At 42.1% G+C, this 19,014-nt stretch overlaps 7 non-coding genes across 7 annotated transcripts; 3 read left to right on the plus strand and 4 right to left on the minus strand.

Moving 5' to 3' along the window:
• Positions 1-11,683: 11,683 nt before the first annotated feature.
• Positions 11,684-11,778, minus strand: TRNAI-UAU (transfer RNA isoleucine (anticodon UAU)). Its single transcript has 2 exons — positions 11,741-11,778; positions 11,684-11,719 (listed from the first exon to the last, which is right to left on the minus strand). It is a non-coding gene; the product is annotated as a tRNA-Ile (tRNA).
• Positions 11,779-12,191: 413 nt separating this feature from the next.
• Positions 12,192-12,273, plus strand: TRNAS-GCU (transfer RNA serine (anticodon GCU)). Its single transcript has one exon. It is a non-coding gene; the product is annotated as a tRNA-Ser (tRNA).
• A 1,821-nt stretch (positions 12,274-14,094) lies between these two features.
• Positions 14,095-14,189, minus strand: TRNAI-UAU (transfer RNA isoleucine (anticodon UAU)). The gene is made up of 2 exons: positions 14,152-14,189; positions 14,095-14,130 (listed from the first exon to the last, which is right to left on the minus strand). It is a non-coding gene; the product is annotated as a tRNA-Ile (tRNA).
• Positions 14,190-14,602: 413 nt separating this feature from the next.
• Positions 14,603-14,684, plus strand: TRNAS-GCU (transfer RNA serine (anticodon GCU)). Its single transcript has one exon. It is a non-coding gene; the product is annotated as a tRNA-Ser (tRNA).
• A 1,789-nt stretch (positions 14,685-16,473) lies between these two features.
• Positions 16,474-16,568, minus strand: TRNAI-UAU (transfer RNA isoleucine (anticodon UAU)). The gene is made up of 2 exons: positions 16,531-16,568; positions 16,474-16,509 (listed from the first exon to the last, which is right to left on the minus strand). It is a non-coding gene; the product is annotated as a tRNA-Ile (tRNA).
• Positions 16,569-17,651: 1,083 nt separating this feature from the next.
• TRNAT-UGU (transfer RNA threonine (anticodon UGU)) lies at positions 17,652-17,723 on the plus strand. Its single transcript has one exon. It is a non-coding gene; the product is annotated as a tRNA-Thr (tRNA).
• Positions 17,724-18,898: 1,175 nt separating this feature from the next.
• Positions 18,899-18,993, minus strand: TRNAI-UAU (transfer RNA isoleucine (anticodon UAU)). The gene is made up of 2 exons: positions 18,956-18,993; positions 18,899-18,934 (listed from the first exon to the last, which is right to left on the minus strand). It is a non-coding gene; the product is annotated as a tRNA-Ile (tRNA).
• Between the last annotated feature and the right edge of the window lie 21 nt (positions 18,994-19,014).

The following is a 19,014-nucleotide window of genomic DNA, read 5'->3' on the forward strand; positions in this document are numbered from 1 at the left end:
AAAGGCCACCGGCTTTATATGGTTCACTTATGCCATTTTACAGTCCAGGCAAGTAGGCCCTGATTCTGTCATCAAGCTCTTCTTGCCTTCTGCTTCTGAAAGCTCCAGTCTGAGCCTGCATCTGTGACCATGAACTTTGTCTCATTCCCTGCGCGGCCCACGAAGGCTGACATCAGCCTGTTGCCTGCCAAAAACTGTATTTCACCTTCGAAATTATCTGCTTCGTTCCCTGCCCAATGCATTCCTGTCTAGTAGTTTAAGTAAACATTCTTCCAGCTACCGAGCAAAGGCCCGGCTTCTCTGTCTTTATGCAAGTAATTCATAGCCCTATTATTATGGAAGATTTCTGCCCTCGCATCTAGTGTAGACACTTAGACGCTTGTACACGCACTAACAGTCAGTATAGTCAGTATAGAATAAGATTCTACTCTAAGAGACCTCTCTTTTGGATAACATAGTTCTTTAACCATAGGATGTTAGATATGATTTGGGATTAGGTTGACTTGACCCTCCAGACTTCTGTCGCCACATGTAGAGCTAAATGTCAAGTCCCCTTCACCCCCTAGTTGCACGTCAATGACACGTCATGCTGCTGCGCGCGCATTTCTGCCAAGTATTTCTGCTGACATTGCGCAATTCTTTCATGGAACCACCCTATTATGACATCACATCTGATGACGTTCTTTAATCACACCCAGTTACGCCTACTTTTGCTACGCACGTATATCTTATCTACACTATCAATTGTTACGCCTCTTGCATTTGCTTCACTGTAATGCCTATTGTATAAAAGTAATTAATTATCAATAAAGTATGTACTTCACTTCCTGAACCTTCGTGGTGATGGAACTTGGAGCAACCGATTCGAATCGACCATTGGAATAAAGCCCATTCCGAACCTCTAATACCACGGATTCTGCCTCTTATTTACTGAGCTATTTTTATTATGTTTCTGTATCAAATTAAGTCCCGGTAATTAAATTATTTACCACATGAATGGCGCCCAAACAGGGACACTTTCTCATCTCACGCGCCGGTGGTGCGTTGCAGGCCCGGTCTCCTGCCACAGCTGGACGGACAATAACGCGTACCAGCAGGATTTCCTGTATCTCCCTCCGGTCAAGCGGGGGCGACTGAGGCTGCGATCAACACCCAGACGAGGCGGTGAGAAGTGCGAAGTATCCCGACCAGAGCCTAGCTGAGAGAGCAAGATCCGAGGTATACAGAGGCCCACCAGGTGTCCGAAGTGCCCGAGTCGAGTCCAGTCCGGTTCAAGTTCAGTTCAGTTCCGAGGCCTTCCGTTTCCGAGCTACCCGGTGAGTACCATTACTGGGGAGGCGTTCTGACGTGCACATAGGTTGTGCCGGTCAAGACGGGTTTGGGTACACAAATCCGGTCTGCACTGTTTCAGCAGTGTATCTGTACTGTTTAGCAGTATATCTAGTATATCAAGTATATGAATTCAGAATAATCCAGATAATGCCGAGTATTATGTTTAGTGATTAAGTTTTCCTTAGATCGTCATTATCATTGTTGCTCAGTTAAATGTTACATGTTAAATGTTTTAAATACGTTCTGCATATTGTGGTATGAATGACTGTTCATTATTGTGTTTATTTGTATTAAGTTTGTTCAAGATCAAGTATCAGACCAGTTCTCAAATATGCCGCTCTTTTCGAAATTAAGACAGATCACAACTAGAAAAGGGGTACTCGAAGAAGCCGTTCCTATTCCTCCTAGGGACACTCCAGGGTACTTCATGTATCATAAACATGGCTTAGACGCTATATTATTTCTTGATTTATGGGTAGACTACACCAAGGGATTACCAGAAAGTCAGAGGTGGCCCGCAGCTGGGACCTGGGATGCAGAGTGCATCATGAAAGTAGAGGAAGAGTTATGGAAAAGGAAAGTCAGACAGTCACAGAAAGACGCCGTTGAGTTATGGCGTAAAGAATCTCATAGACGTACAGAAAAAGCACTCCGACAGGAAGAGAAAAATAAAGAGAATTCAAATAAAGTCCGAGAAAATCTATTAATTGAAGAAGGTACACGAGTGAAATCAGAACAAATAGACAGACAAAGAAATGCCCTTATGAATGGTATGTATCCCCTCCTGGCCGAGGGATTACCTAAGGCTACTCCGGAAATACCAAAAGACTTGCCACCCCCATTGTTTCCAATAAAAATACATCCTAAGGGGCATCCTAGAACCGCAGAAGATGTTTTTCTTTCCTCATATTTAGATGACGCAGCTCCCGAGTACGCTAATCCCGCCCCACATAGACCGCCAGCCAGGGAGGTTCAACGCCAAGATCCTGTATCTGTATCTCTACAGCAACAAATCCTGACACAAGTTCCGGCAAGCACATCTGTTTCTACATCGGTTCCTACAGCTACTTCTATAGCTGTGTCCACACCTATAGTTGCTGTATCGCGTTCAACGAATCCTTTCACGCCCGATACCCCAGATGGGGCTACGGGAGGTGCTACCAACATTTTTTCTACGCCACCCAGAGTAAATAAACTTACCTTTCAAGAATCAGCACATTCACGTACCCCCAAACTCATAAATGCCCGCACGCTTAAGGAACTTCTTATAGATTGTAGATATGACCCTGTGCCCGGCAAAGAGGACGAAATGATCATGGCATCATTACGTATCAGACGAGCCGCGGTGTATTTAGGGAAGATACCAGGAATGACTGTGCATCTAGATAATATATATCATTTTGTCCAAACAGGGCGAGATTCTGAATGTATTAACAGAGCTATGGAATACCAGAAAGTGGAGATACAGGGGGAACTGTTACGTTTCCTCATAAATTGTGTGATCAGAAATCAAGACCGACCGGGGGTAGACCCGGAAGCAATGCAAATTCTTACCAGATGGAGCCAGAATATATCAGAAGGGAGACATGATAAGCAAAATTGTATAATAGCCATGTGCCGAAAGATCCGTAAAGAAATAGAACGCCTACACGAAGAAAGATTAGCGGTAGACCAGTTCGAACAAAGCGAGGAGGAAGGATCAGGACTGCCCACAGGACAGTCAGACACCATAGCCTATGTAGGTAGAGGAAGATCTTGTAATAGTACTAGATGTCTTATTGACCCGATACGTCCGATATGTCCAGATAATAACAGGAATTTCCAAACACCTATAATACATATAAGGTCCCCCGAGCATTCGTTCCAAGCCGCTGACAAATTACTCCGAGAACGAAGGGGTTATCATTTTCTCGATTCTATGGATGAACAAGAATTAGCCAGGTCAGCCGTTCATTGGGTTGACAGTCCCGGAAAGTATGGTGATGATACAGTAGCACACACATTTTTGAATCTCACCCCAGATGAACAGCGTTTAGCTGGGATTTATATGATTCAACAACTCCTTATACTATATCAGAGTCAGCATTCAGATCCTGGTCCCTTACCTGATATATTGACTGAATTACTCACAAATAGATGGAGAGGTTCAGGTACTAAATTAATTAAAGAAATACTAGAATCAAGAAAGCAGTACATTCTTTTTGTATGCCCAGAACATGTCTCATTGCCCATCAAGGAAAGAACCACGTATTACATGGACAGACAGAATCCCTTACGAGAAGTACACCCAATAAAAGGCGAGGACAATGAGTTTAAACGCGTATTTGTATATACGCCCATATCGAAAATAGAATTGTTACAAATGAAGAAAGTGGTACCCAGTCATGACAAAGACCCAGCAGGTTTCCACCGAGAAATTAAAGACATGTTACTCATGGGAGAGTATACCTATCCCGACATTATGACAATATTAAAGGTATTGATGCCTGCTGGCATTTATGAAAAACTCAAGGAAAAAGAGTGGGAGGTGGGAGACCAAAAGATAGAATGGTCAGCACTAGAAGAAGAAGAAAAGGCCCGAACTGCAGGAGCAGGGCTTGGGGATAAAACTAAAGCACTACCAGGTTTACTAGTACAGGTACTGCCACGTTTATTAACTACGAAAAAGGAAGACTGGGGTACAATTTCAGCCTGTAAACAAAAGCAAGATGAAGACACTAGTGATTTCTATGCCCGATTTGAAAAATGTTTTGGTATAAATAGTGGCATAAAAGCAAGTAGCGAATCATACCCACATCTGTTTGTGACAAAATTAGTTGAAAATTCTTTACCCCAAGTGAAGAATAGAGTATTAAAATTCGAGAGTACCTGGCAAGGTAACACCCCATCACAAATGTTACAAATGTTACAGTACCATCACAATAGAATTAGAGAGGAACAAGAACATGAACAAAGACGCATGAAAGACACGAAAATGAAAATGCTAGTCTCCCAGACAGTTCCAGCTGAAGGACATAAAAAGGGTACGACACATTCCGGTGATTCAGCAGGTCCTGTAAAAGGGACATGCAACTATTGTAAACAGCCAGGTCATTACATACACGATTGCCCAGTACTGAAGCGTAATATCGCCACAGGTAAAACACAAGAAAGACCACGGCCACTTAGACAGGATCAGAATGAACAAGGAGCCCCGCAGCATGCACAGTCCATGCCAGCTCCACCACAGTCTATACAGTTTGTGCCAGCTGCACCAGCGCTGCCTGTTACTGCCACACAAACCACGACACGACAGCTGTACCAGACCGCACAGTATGACTATCCTGATTATCAACGATACGCATGAACCAGCCTAGAGAGGGAAGTTGACTTACCCCTTATTGAGGTCCCTGTAGACCAAGAAGGACCTTATGTACATAGTGAATTATTAGGCCAAGATAGAAAATTTTTACTTGATACAGGGGCAAGTCGAACAACTATAAAACGTAGTGAAGTTCCAGGGGCACCCCTCTCAGGCTCACAGAATATTTCCCTTGGTTTTTCAGGAAAACCTATTGTTAATGAAGTATCACAGCCTCTTCCACTTACGATAGGACCTTTGACCCGAACTACAGATTTATTGCTTACTAAATCATGTCCAGAAAACTTGTTAGGTATAAAAACACTGAAAGCTCTAGGAGCTATAATATGTTGTTCTCCGGAGGGAGTAAGATTGTTTTTACGTGATTTTAAAGGTCACTATGTGTCTAGAGACATGGATCCCCGACTGCAGACTTTACCTACACATCTATGGGCACAAGGCCCTACTGATGTTGGTTGCATGAATATTACGCCATATCGAGTTACACTAAAGGCAGGAGTGGTACTACCACGAATGCGACAATACAAGTTACCACCAGATGCTGTAGTGGCTTTACTGCAAATCATTGACGAGCTCATTGCCCAAGGAGTGGTTGTGGAAACAGACTCCAATGTATGTAATTCCCCGATAATTCCGATTCTTAAACGAACAGATCCTAAGGCCCCGCCAGTATATCGATTGGTTATTGATCTGCGCGAATTAAACAAATGCATTGTGCCACAATTCCCTGTGGTCCCAGATATCTCGTCATTACTGACAGCTATTGATTCCGAAGCAACATTCTTTACCGTAATTGATCTCAAGAATGCCTTTTTCAGCGTCCCAATAGATCCGGAAAGCCAATACTTGTTCGGATTTAGTTTAAATGGACGTAGCTTTAAATTCTCACGCGCACCTCAAGGATTTACAGAAAGCCCCAGCATCTATAGCCAAGCACTGAAACGAGAACTCGACAGTATCCACATGCCAGTTAACACTGCCTTGCTTCAATATGTCGATGATCTGCTGATCACCGCTAGAAGCGAACCCGAATGTGAGAAAGCATCACTGACAGTTTTACAATTTCTAGCCGAAAAGGGGCACAAGGTGTCCCCTTCTAAGCTGCAATTCTGTGTCCAGCGAGTTGTTTATCTTGGACACTCGCTGTCCAAGGAGGGAAGGCAGCTTACACCCGACCGCATTCAGTTAATAGCTAACATGCCAATACCCAAGACACAAAAGGAGGTGCGGGCTTTCATAGGCCTCACTTCATATTGTAGACAGTGGATCCCTCAGTATGCATTTCTAGCAAAACCACTCATTCAATTGACAACACAGGAGGCAGCCACATCGACTGTTTTCCCTTGGACTCAGGAACATACACAAGCTTTTGAAAGCCTAAAGAAAGCCTTATGCCAAGCACCTGTTTTAGCAACACCATGTTACAATAAACAGTTTACACTCTTTGTTACAGAGCGCGAAGGTACTGCCTTGTCAGTACTCACACAGGAACAAGCAGGATCACATAAACCATGTGCTTATTTTTCTAGTACATTAGATCCCGTAGCTCAGGCTTTGCCTGCATGCCTAAAATCAGTGGCAGCAACAGCTTTAGCAATCAGACAAAGCGATGCCATAGTGTTAGGACATCCATTGACAGTTCAAGTACCACATGCAGTAGAGGTTCTTGTGAATCGAACGCAAACACAACACTTGACTATAGCGCGACTTACAGGGTATGAATTAACATTGTTTCAGCCACATATAGAAATCAGACGCTGTAACACATTGAATCCTGCCACACTTTTACCTGTAATCGGAACAGACCCACTAGCTCATGACTGTATTGAAGTTATTACAATTACGACGAAACCCAGACAAGACTTGACGGATGTCCCATTGCTAGACCCAGACCTGACGTTGTATGTAGATGGTTCATGTATGAGAACAAGTACAGGAGAGTTAGTGGCCGCTTACGCAGTCACAACAGATACTGAAATCATTGAAACAAATTGCATAAATACCTTGTCAGCTCAAGCCGCAGAGCTCATCGCTCTGACACAAGCCTGTATTCAAGCCACAAATAAAAAAGTCAACATATACACTGATTCACGTTATGCATTCGGAGTTGTACATGACTTCGGCGTGCTGTGGCGAGAGAGAGGTTATTTAACTTCTCACGGTGCCCACATTCAGCACGGACCCCTCATCCATGCCTTATTAGAGGCAATACATCTACCAACTGCAATATCAATTATGAAATGTAAAGCTCATACGAAAGTTACTGATATCATTTCCCAAGGCAATGATCTAGCTGACAGAACAGCTAAACAGACTGCTCAAACTCAGACATCCGACATGACAAAGACAATAGTCCCGACGCCAACACATTGTATGACGATTTAAGATCCTACTCTTGACATAATTGACATACAGACACATGCTACACCAGACGAAATAAAGAAATGGACTGAATTAGGAGGGATCCAAACGGATCAGGGATGGATGACGAAGGAAAAATCTGTGTGGTTCCTTCCTGATTCAATGGTCCAAGTTATAATTAACACTATACATAGTCCAGCGCATCTAGGAGAAAAAGCTATGCTAGACAGCATTCAACACATTTGGTTCAACAAACATTTACGAGCAGCAGCTAAACAAAAGGTTCGTACCTGTATGATCTGTTGTCAGTTCAACCCAGGAAAAAGCGTTCCCGTAGAACAGGGTGGATTTCAGCCTCCTGATCACCCTTTTGAAGTCCTCCAGATGGATTATATCCAGATGGAACGATGTCGAGGATTCAAATATGTTCTCGTAGTTGTCTGTGCTCTTTCCCGTTGGACAGAGGCATACCCGGTTTCAGATTACACTGCCCCGACTACTGCCAAACAGTTGGTTCGAGAATTCTTCCCACGATACGGTTTACCACGTGTTGTCTACTCAGATAACGGCCAGCCGTTCTCATCCGAACTAATGAAACACGTTTCACTTTTGTTAGGCTATCAGTGGAAATTCCACTGTGTCCGACACCCCGAGGCAGCAGGTCTCGTAGAAAGACATAATCAGATCCTGAAAATCAGATTGTCCAAAATATGCAGAGAGAAAGGTGTCGACTGGGTAGTAGCGTTACCCGTTGCACTCTTTTACATGAGAATGGTAGCACACTCTCGAACAGGGCTATCCCCGTATGAGGTGATCTTTGGCAGACCACCAAATATGTGGGGGACGCCTATACCACGCAAAATAACTGATATTGACTGTAATATGCTGACAGATTACTTGGCTTCCTTGATGTCTGCACTACAATCTTGTCGTTCACAGGTAGCTGCAGCTTTTCCTGACAACACTGAGGTGAAACCCCATGACGTAGTTCCGGGAGACCTGGTCTTAGTGAGGAACTTCGATCGGAAGACTCAGCTGGATCCTAGGTGGAAGTCGCTGCAACTTGTCTTGCTCACCACAAGGACAGCCGTGAAGATCGAAGGCAGAAAAGGCTGGGTTCATTCAAGTCATATCAAGAAATTTCATGGACTACCATCGGATGTGAATACCACACCTCGTGTGTCTTCACCCATTGACTCAAAACTTCCTTTGGTTGAAACGAGTAATTCCGAACTATATAAACTAAAACTCAGGTCTAATCAGTCAAGCAATGAGATTGTTTAAGTCCTCTCCAAGGTGAAGCGGTTGAATTGTCTCTGACATGTATCCCTTAGACCTGAATAGAGAACACACCCGAAAAATGTTGAAACGACAGGCGTACTGTAAATCACTGCGTAGTCATTGCACAGTGACGTTATTAATTTTGTTTTTCTTAAGTCTTTTAATAATTACTGCAAGTATATTGTTGCACATATATTATCCTATTTCTAGACACGTTTATAATGTTACTGCTGAACATTCTTTTAGTGAATTACCTCCGCTTGAGTTGTCTTATAGATTTGCGCTGCGCAATAACACGTTTATTAGTATGTTACATCATTCCCATCAGGTTAGCAATGCTACAAATTGTTGGATATGTGGCCGACTCCCTCCCTATCAGAATTATAAAGGAATTCTACCTCTCTTTCCATACCCGTTCACACACAACGGCTCCTGTGGAGCATGGTTTAGTTTAATTAATTCCCTGGATTCGAATTCTGCAGTTTATCAAGATAACTGGGTATGGGGAAATTTGAACCTAGTTTTACTTAAAGTCTGCTATCCTAACAAGGAGGGACTTCCCCAGAGAACAGGAACTGATCTAGAAAATGAAGTGTATGGATTAGGTAATTTTACGCTTAATCTTATGATCCTAAATGTCGAATCCGAAGCTACTCCAATCTTGCCCGCTATGTCAATATTTCCAGTAAAAGGTGAATTATGTGTAAGAAAGAATGGTTCCATACATATGGGCCATAGTAGATGCACCACTGTAGTAGAATTTAGTGATCAGGGCAAGTCTACATTTAGAGCTTCCCGCCATTCCTATTTCATATGTGGTCAGACGGCATATGTACGTTTGCCTCTAGATTGGGATGGTACTTGCTACATTGGATTCCTTTTGCCACCTGTTTTCCTAGCTCCTCCTGATTATCACAGAAATACTCATTTAGTATATAATAGAGTGAGGAGAGATCTCCCGATAGTCGATTACACTGAAACAGCATGGGAAAAATACACAGATTTCAATAAAGGTCTCTTTCCCTATATAGGTACCGTTACTAATAGTAAGCTGATACGTAGATTAACTAGAACCCTTGAAGCAGTAGTGAACGAAACTATTTCCGCCTTAGGCAATTTAACAGAAGAGCAGTCTGCTATGCGGATTGTTGTGCTTCAAAATCGTCTTGTCCTTGACGTCATCCTGGCTGATAGGGGCGGAGCCTGTAGGGTCATCGGATCAAGCTGTTGCATTTTCATACCAGAAAATTCGCCATCTGTATATAAAGCCATAACTCGCCTTCATAAGATTGTAAGCCAGATACACCAGAATCCAGGCACCTGGACTTGGTCCGGTTGGTTTTGGAGTGTATTATCTACCTTTGGATGGAAGGTCCTATCCTTCCTAGGTATTGGCCTTCTCATACTATTCAGTTGCTGTCTATGTCTACAATGTGGACCAGCGATCTGTGGTCTGTGTGCCACATCGTGTATTCCACCACCAAGATTTCATTCATCCCGGAAGAAAAAAGAAGAACAAATGATGCTATATGAACAGATCAATGGATTGATGAAGATTGATATCTCTTAACGGGCAAGTAGGGGACAAGGAGGGAATGTGGAAATATGGATTTTTCTGATCAGTTATGTCCCCTATCTTGGACCCCAACGGTTTCATGTATGAATCACAAGTACATGTATGTGCCCTCCAGTTCCAGTTATGAAGACGCAAACACATGTGCGTCCACCGTCAACATGTCCTCTTTCAGATCCGCCATGAATAGGCCGGATATTCCATTCCTAAGTATGAAAGGCCACCGGCTTTATATGGTTCACTTATGCCATTTTACAGTCCAGGCAAGTAGGCCCTGATTCTGTCATCAAGCTCTTCTTGCCTTCTGCTTCTGAAAGCTCCAGTCTGAGCCTGCATCTGTGACCATGAACTTTGTCTCATTCCCTGCGCGGCCCACGAAGGCTGACATCAGCCTGTTGCCTGCCAAAAACTGTATTTCACCTTCGAAATTATCTGCTTCGTTCCCTGCCCAATGCATTCCTGTCTAGTAGTTTAAGTAAACATTCTTCCAGCTACCGAGCAAAGGCCCGGCTTCTCTGTCTTTATGCAAGTAATTCATAGCCCTATTATTATGGAAGATTTCTGCCCTCGCATCTAGTGTAGACACTTAGACGCTTGTACACGCACTAACAGTCAGTATAGTCAGTATAGAATAAGATTCTACTCTAAGAGACCTCTCTTTTGGATAACATAGTTCTTTAAACATAGGATGTTAGATATGATTTGGGATTAGGTTGACTTGACCCTCCAGACTTCTGTCGCCACATGTAGAGCTAAATGTCAAGTCCCCTTCACCCCCTAGTTGCACGTCAATGACACGTCATGCTGCTGCGCGCGCATTTCTGCCAAGTATTTCTGCTGACATTGCGCAATTCTTTCATGGAACCACCCTATTATGACATCACATCTGATGACGTTCTTTAATCACACCCAGTTACGCCTACTTTTGCTACGCACGTATATCTTATCTACACTATCAATTGTTACGCCTCTTGCATTTGCTTCACTGTAATGCCTATTGTATAAAAGTAATTAATTATCAATAAAGTATGTACTTCACTTCCTGAACCTTCGTGGTGATGGAACTTGGAGCAACCGATTCGAATCGACCATTGGAATAAAGCCCATTCCGAACCTCTAATACCACGGATTCTGCCTCTTATTTACTGAGCTATTTTTATTATGTTTCTGTATCAAATTAAGTCCCGGTAATTAAATTATTTACCACAAGATGAGGAAAAGTGAACATGGACCACATTCATAGGTTAGAGAAATACATTTAATAGGTTGAATGGTTTTGAAAAGTGAACTTCGAGCAGTAATTGTTGTTTTTTAAATTGCAAAGAAATTAAAAATGAATGTGGGATTGGAGGCACACTCTGAGCAGAAAAGCACCATAAGCTGCTATGGTGCAACTCAAGATGGTGAATAGAACCTTTAATATGATGATGCTCTTCTTTTGCTAGTTTTTTCGATTCACCTTTTATTGTAAGTAGCTGATACAGCATTTTTTGCAGCTCTTCAGTTTATGGTTATCATGTGAGAACACTGTTTTCATCATATTTATTATTCTACAAATGTATTTTTAAATGCACTGATGTGGTGTTTGCATGAAATGCAAGATGGCACATCATGGAATGTTTAAACTGAGCATCGCGTAGGATATGTGATATTTGGCACCCAGAGGAGTAGGACACGTAGATCCTATAAGAAGTAAAGACTCTCTAGCAAGGGCCGTCCATACTCTGAGTTTAAACTTTACTTTTTGTGAAATGGTTTATGAAAAACAACACGGCTGCTCCAGGTGAGGCTCGAACTCACAACCTCGGCATGGCTCAGTGCAAGTACTGCTGTATAAGTACCACGCGCTAACCGATTGCGCCACTGGAGCTCTCTCTTTTCACATCTCCCCAGGTGAGCCATCTACAGCTGACCAAGTAGATGACAGACACTGCTCCATCATTCACTGTGCAAGATCGACTCACATGCTAGCATGTTATCATGACTATTAAAAATACAGTCCAAACGGAATAGATTCTATAATTGTCCTATAACATATGCTCTGTCTACTCAAAACCCCATAGAATTATATCTTGACAGTTCTGACAAAGTCTAGGGGAATCTTATGAATATTTGTAATTAGCACATAGTAAGAATTTCCCAAAAATGAAATGTAGGTCCCTAATTGGGGGAAGATGTGGAATGTGAGATCTTGCCTCAGCTGTTTTTTTTCTTTTTTAGGTACAGTATATTGACACTTCAGTACCTTTTGTGAAGCAAGGTTTCAGATGGGTCTGTAGGGCAGACGAGGTGGCCGAGTGGTTAAGGCGATGGACTGCTAATCCATTGTGCTCTGCACGCGTGGGTTCGAATCCCACCTTCGTCGGAAAGCCATCAGAGTCTCTTTTGATGGCCAGCATTTATTGTAGTATAATTACACTCTCTTTCAAGACAGAGCCAGGATCCGCTAGATGGGATCATCTGACTCTTCCATTTTAACAAATATGTCAAATAAAGTGAAGTATTTTGTGCGTAATAGAAATTAGATCTTTCATGGAGTTTCCAGAGGATTGCCTTTCACTCACTCCTGGCTTATTAACCAGTTTGGATAAATAGATTGATAAGAAAGCAGCTCTTACTCCTAAAGTTTAGGCCGTCTCAAATGAATGACTGTTAACATATGTCTGCCCCACAGAGACAGATCACTTCTAATAAGTGGGTTCTCTATATGTCACTGATTGCAGACATACTAACTAGAGCTATCGGTATGGTCTTGAATGTGAAAACTCTTATTTTCTCATATGAAAATGTAGTTTTTCATACTTCCAAGAAAAGTGCCTTAAGCATGGTCTTCAATGTGTGCGCGCACGTGGACATTCATATGCAACTACGTTTCCATACAGAGTCTCAAAATCATAGATATATTCATACCTCAGTAAGAATACATGTTGCAATTTACATCCTGCGTGCAGACTGGCCTTGTAGCTCAGAGGCAGAGCACTGGTCTTGTAAACCAGGGGTCATGAGTTCAAGCCTCATCAGGGCCTTTTTACATGAGTCTTTCTGTATGTTGTTTTCAAGTCATTCTTCCCTGGAGTCACACCTTGCTTTAGGATTGCTTATTGCCAAGCTTCCCTTTCCTGCTTTCATATTATCAAGAAAATATCATGAAGATCATTGAATTATAAATTATTGCCTCACCCCTTCCGATCGCCTGACGAACGCCTGACAAACGCCATTCTCACCCTGCCGGGCAAAGCCAAATAAGCCATGCATATTTACAGTTCCTTTGAAAGGCAGAGCGAGGACTAGGACCTCTGTTCCGACTGAATCTGCATCCACAGAAAGGATGTTATAAGGCCCTACAAATTTCACCAAGGAGATGTGAAATTCTTCACCCATAAAATACTTTTTTTCCCAGATACCACGGCTCTTAGGCAAATGAGGTTACTCCTCAAAACCCCACCCCCACTCACCATAAATATCCTTCTCTCCTGCTGTCCATTCAAATGATACAAGGTATCTTGTACATAGAGAGAAAGGGAGAATAGGCAGACTTGCTTCAAAGATTTGGTGACCTTGGATGGGTGGGTTGAATGAAGAAGTGAACCTGGTTTCTGGGAAAGGAGTATCGAGATGAAGATGAGGAAAAGTGAACATGGACCACATTCATAGGTTAGAGAAATACATTTAATAGGTTGAATGGTTTTGAAAAGTGAACTTCGAGCAGTAATTGTTGTTTTTTAAATTGCAACGAAATTAAAAATGAATGTGGGATTGGAGGCACACTCTGAGCAGAAAAGCACCATAAGCTGCTATGGTGCAACTCAAGATGGTGAATAGAACCTTTAATATGATGATGCTCTTCTTTTGCTAGTTTTTTCGATTCACCTTTTATTGTAAGTAGCTGATACAGCATTTTTTGCAGCTCTTCAGTTTATGGTTATCATGTGAGAACACTGTTTTCATCATATTTATTATTCTACAAATGTATTTTTAAATGCACTGATGTGGTGTTTGCATGAAATGCAAGATGGCACATCATGGAATGTTTAAACTGAGCATCGCGTAGGATATGTGATATTTGGCACCCAGAGGAGTAGGACACGTAGATCCTATAAGAAGTAAAGACTCTCTAGCAAGGGCCGTCCATACTCTGAGTTTAAACTTTACTTTTTGTGAAATGGTTTATGAAAAGCAACACGGCTGCTCCAGGTGAGGCTCGAACTCACAACCTCGGCATGGCTCAGTGCAAGTACTGCTGTATAAGTACCGCGCGCTAACCGATTGCGCCACTGGAGCTCTCTCTTTTCACATCTCCCCAGGTGAGCCATCTACAGCTGACCAAGTAGATGACAGACACTGCTCCATCATTCACTGTGCAAGATCGACTCACATGCTAGCATGTTATCATGACTATTAAAAATACAGTCCAAACGGAATAGATTCTATAATTGTCCTATAACATATGCTCTGTCAATTCAAAACCCCATAGAATTATATCTTGACAGTTCTGACAAAGTCTAGGGGAATCTTATGAATATTTGTAATTAGCACATAGTAAGAATTTCCCAAAAATGAAATGTAGGTCCCTAATTGGGGGAAGACGTGGAATGTGAGATCTTGCCTCAGCTGTTTTTTTTCTTTTTTAGGTACAGTATATTGACACTTCAGTACCTTTTGTGAAGCAAGGTTTCAGAGGGGGCTCTAGGGCAGACGAGGTGGCCGAGTGGTTAAGGCGATGGACTGCTAATCCATTGTGCTCTGCACGCGTGGGTTCGAATCCCACCTTCGTCGGAAAGCCATCAGAGTCTCTTTTGATGGCCAGCATTTCTTGTAGTATAATTACACTCTCTTTCAAGACAGAGCCAGGATCCGCTAGATGGGATCATCTGACTGTTCCATTTTAACAAATATGTCAAATAAAGTGAAGTATTTTGTGCGTAATAGAAATTAGATCTTTCATGGAGTTTCCAGAGGATTGCCTTTCACTCACTCCTGGCTTATTAACCAGTTTGGATAAATAGATTGATAAGAAAGCAGCTCTTACTCCTAAAGTTTAGGCCGTCTCAAATGAATGACTGTTAACATATGTCTGCCCCACAGAGACAGATCACTTCTAATAAGTGGGTTCTCTATATGTCACTGATTGCAGACATACTAACTAGAGCTATCGGTATGGTCTTGAATGTGAAAACTCTTATTTTCTCATATGAAAATGTAGTTTTTCATACTTCCAAGAAAAGTGCCTTAAGCATGGTCTTCAATGTGTGCGCGCACGTGGACATTCATATGCAACTACGTTTCCATACAGAGTCTCAAAATCATAGATATATTCATACCTCAGTAAGAATACATGTTGCAATTTACATCCTGCGTGCAGACTGGCCTTGTAGCTCAGTGGCAGAGCACTGGTCTTGTAAACCAGGGGTCATGAGTTCAAGTCATTCTTCCCTGGAGTCACACCTTGTTTTAGGATTGCTTATTGCCAAGCTTCCCTTTCCTGCTTTCATATTATCAAGAAAATATCATGAAGATCATTGAATTATAAATTATTGCCTCACCCCTTCCGATCGCCTGACGAACGCCTGACAAACGCCATTCTCACCCTGCCGGGCAAGCCCTGCCGGGCAAAGCCAAATAAGCCATGCATATTTACAGTTCCTTTGAAAGGCAGAGCGAGGACTAGGACCTCTGTTCCGACTGAATCTGCATCCACAGAAAGGATGTTATAAGGCCCTACAAATTTCACCAAGGAGATGTGAAATTCTTCACCCATAAAATACTTTTTTTCCCAGATACCCCGGCTCTTAGGCAAATGAGGTTACTCCTCAAAACCCCACCCCCACTCACCATAAATATCCTTCTCTCCTGCTGTCCATTCAAATGATACAAGGTATCTCGTACATAGAGAGAAAGGGAGAATAGGCAGACTTGTGCTTCAAAGATTTGGTGACCTTGGATGGGTGGGTTGAATGAAGAAGTGAACCTGGTTTCTGGGAAAGGAGTATCGAGATGAAGATGAGGAAAAGTGAACATGGACCACATTCATAGGTTAGAGAAATACATTTAATAGGTTGAATGGTTTTGAAAAGTGAACTTCGAGCAGTAATTGTTGTTTTTTAAATTGCAAATAAATTAAAAATGAATGTGGGATTGGAGGCACACTCTGAACAGAAAAGCACCATAAGCTGCTATGGTGCAACTCAAGATGGTGAATAGAACCTTTAATATGATGATGCTCTTCTTTTGCTAGTTTTTTCGAGTCACCTTTTATTGTAAGTAGCTGATACAGCATTTTTTGCAGCTCTTCAGTTTATGGTTATCATGTGAGAACACTGTTTTCATCATATTTATTATTCTACAAATGTATTTTTAAATGCACTGATGTGGTGTTTGCATGAAATGCAAGATGGCACATCATGGAATGTTTAAACTGAGCATCGCGTAGGATATGTGATATTTGGCACCCAGAGGAGTAGGACACGTAGATCCTATAAGAAGTAAAGACTCTCTAGCAAGGGCCGTCCATACTCTGAGTTTAAACTTTACTTTTTGTGAAATGGTTTATGAAAAGCAACACGGCTGCTCCAGGTGAGGCTCGAACTCACAACCTCGGCATGGCTCAGTGCAAGTACTGCTGTATAAGTACCACGCGCTAACCGATTGCGCCACTGGAGCTCTCTCTTTTCACATCTCCCCAGGTGAGCCATCTACAGCTGACCAAGTAGATGACAGACACTGCTCCATCATTCACTGTGCAAGATCGACTCACATGCTAGCATGTTATCATGACTATTAAAAATACAGTCCAAACGGAATAGATTCTATAATTGTCCTATAACATATGCTCTGTCTATTCAAAACCCCATAGAATTATATCTTGACAGTTCTGACAAAGTCTAGGGGAATCTTATGAATATTTGTAATTAGCACATAGTAAGAATTTCCCAAAAATGAAATGTAGGTCCCTAATTGGGGGAAGATGTGGAATGTGAGATCTTGCCTCAGCTGTTTTTTTTCTTTTTTAGGTACAGTATATTGACACTTCAGTACCTTTTGTGAAGCAAGGTTTCAGATGGGGCTGTAGGGCAGACGAGGTGGCCGAGTGTTTAAGGCGATGGACTGCTAATCCATTGTGCTCTGCACGTGTGGGTTCGAATCCCACCTTCGTCGGAAGCCATCAGAGTCTCTTTTGATGGCCAGCATTTCTTGTAGTATAATTACACTCTCTTTCAAGACAGAGCCAGGATCCGCTAGATGGGATCATCTGACTCTTCCATTTTAACAAATATGTCAAATAAAGTGAAGTATTTTGTGCGTAATAGAAATTAGATCTTTTATGGAGTTTCCAGAGGATTGCCTTTCACTCACTCCTGGCTTATTAACCAGTTTGGATAAATAGATTGATAAGAAAGCAGCTCTTACTCCTAAAGTTTAGGCCGTCTCAAATTAATGACTGTTAACATATGTCTGCCCCACAGAGACAGATCACTTCTAATAAGTGGGTTCTCTATATGTCACTGATTGCAGACATACTAACTAGAGCTATCGGTATGGTCTTGAATGTGAAAACTCTTATTTTCTCATATGAAAATGTAGTTTTTCATACTTCCAAGAAAAGTGCCTTAAGCATGGTCTTCAATGTGTGCGCGCACGTGGACATTCATATGCAACTACATTTCCATACAGAGTCTCAAAATCATAGATATATTCATACCTCAGTAAGAATACATGTTGCAATTTACATCCTGCGTACAGACTGGCCTTGTAGCTCAGTGGCAGAGCACTGGTCTTGTAAACCAGGGGTCATGAGTTCAAGCCTCATCAGGGCCTTTTTACATGAGTCTTTCTGTATGTTGTTTTCAAGTCATTCTTCCCTGGAGTCACACCTTGCTTTAGGATTGCTTATTGCCAAGCTTCCCTTTCCTGCTTTCATATTATCAAGAAAATATCATGAAGATCATTGAATTATAAATTATTGCCTCACCCCTTCCGATCGCCTGACGAACGCCTGACAAACGCCATTCTCACCCTGCCGGGCAAGCCCTGCCGGGCAAAGCCAAATAAGCCATGCATATTTACAGTTCCTTTGAAAGGCAGAGCGAGGACTAGGACCTCTGTTCCGACTGAATCTGCATCCACAGAAAGGATGTTATAAGGCCCTACAAATTTCACCAAGGAGATGTGAAATTCTTCCCCCATAAAATTCTTTTTTTCCCAGATACCCCGGCTCTTAGGCAAATGAGGTTACTCCTCAAAACCCCACCCCCACTCACCATAAATATCCTTCTCTCCTGCTGTCCATTCAAATGATACAAGGTATCTTGTACATAGAGAGAAAGGGAGAATAGGCAGACTTGTGCTTCAAAGATTTGGTGACCTTGGATGGGTGGGTTGAATGAAGAAGTGAACCTGGTTTCTGGGAAAGGAGTATCGAGATGAAGATGAGGAAAAGTGAACATGGACCACATTCATAGGTTAGAGAAATACATTTAATAGGTTGAATGGTTTTGAAAAGTGAACTTCGAGCAGTAATTGTTGTTTTTTAAATTGCAAATAAATTAAAAATGAATGTGGGATTGGAGGCACACTCTGAGCAGAAAAGCACCATAAGCTGCTATGGTGCAACTCAAGATGGTGAATAGAACCTTTAATATGATGATGCTCTTCTTTTGCTAGTTTTTTCGAGTCACCTTTTATTGTAAGTAGCTGATACAGCATTTTTTGCAGCTCTTCAGTTTATGGTTATCATGTGAGAACACTGTTTTCATCATATTTATTATTCTACAAATGTATTTTTAAATGCACTGATGTGGTGTTTGCATGAAATGCAAGATGGCACATCATGGAATGTTTAAACTGAGCATCGCGTAGGATATGTGATATTTGGCACCCAGAGGAGTAGGACACGTAGATCCTATAAGAAGTAAAGACTCTCTAGCAAGGGCCGTCCATACTCTGAGTTTAAACTTTACTTTTTGTGAAATGGTTTATGAAAACAACATGGCTGCTCCAGGTGAGGCTCGAACTCACAACCTCGGCATGGCTCAGTGCAAGTACTGCTGTATAAGTACCGCGCGCTAACCGATTGCGCCACTGGAGCTCTCTCTTTTCACATCTCCCC

The sequence above is a fragment of the Triturus cristatus genome, chromosome 12 (genome assembly GCF_964204655.1).
Source record: "Triturus cristatus chromosome 12, aTriCri1.1, whole genome shotgun sequence".
NCBI classification, from domain to species: Eukaryota; Metazoa; Chordata; class Amphibia; order Caudata; family Salamandridae; genus Triturus; species Triturus cristatus.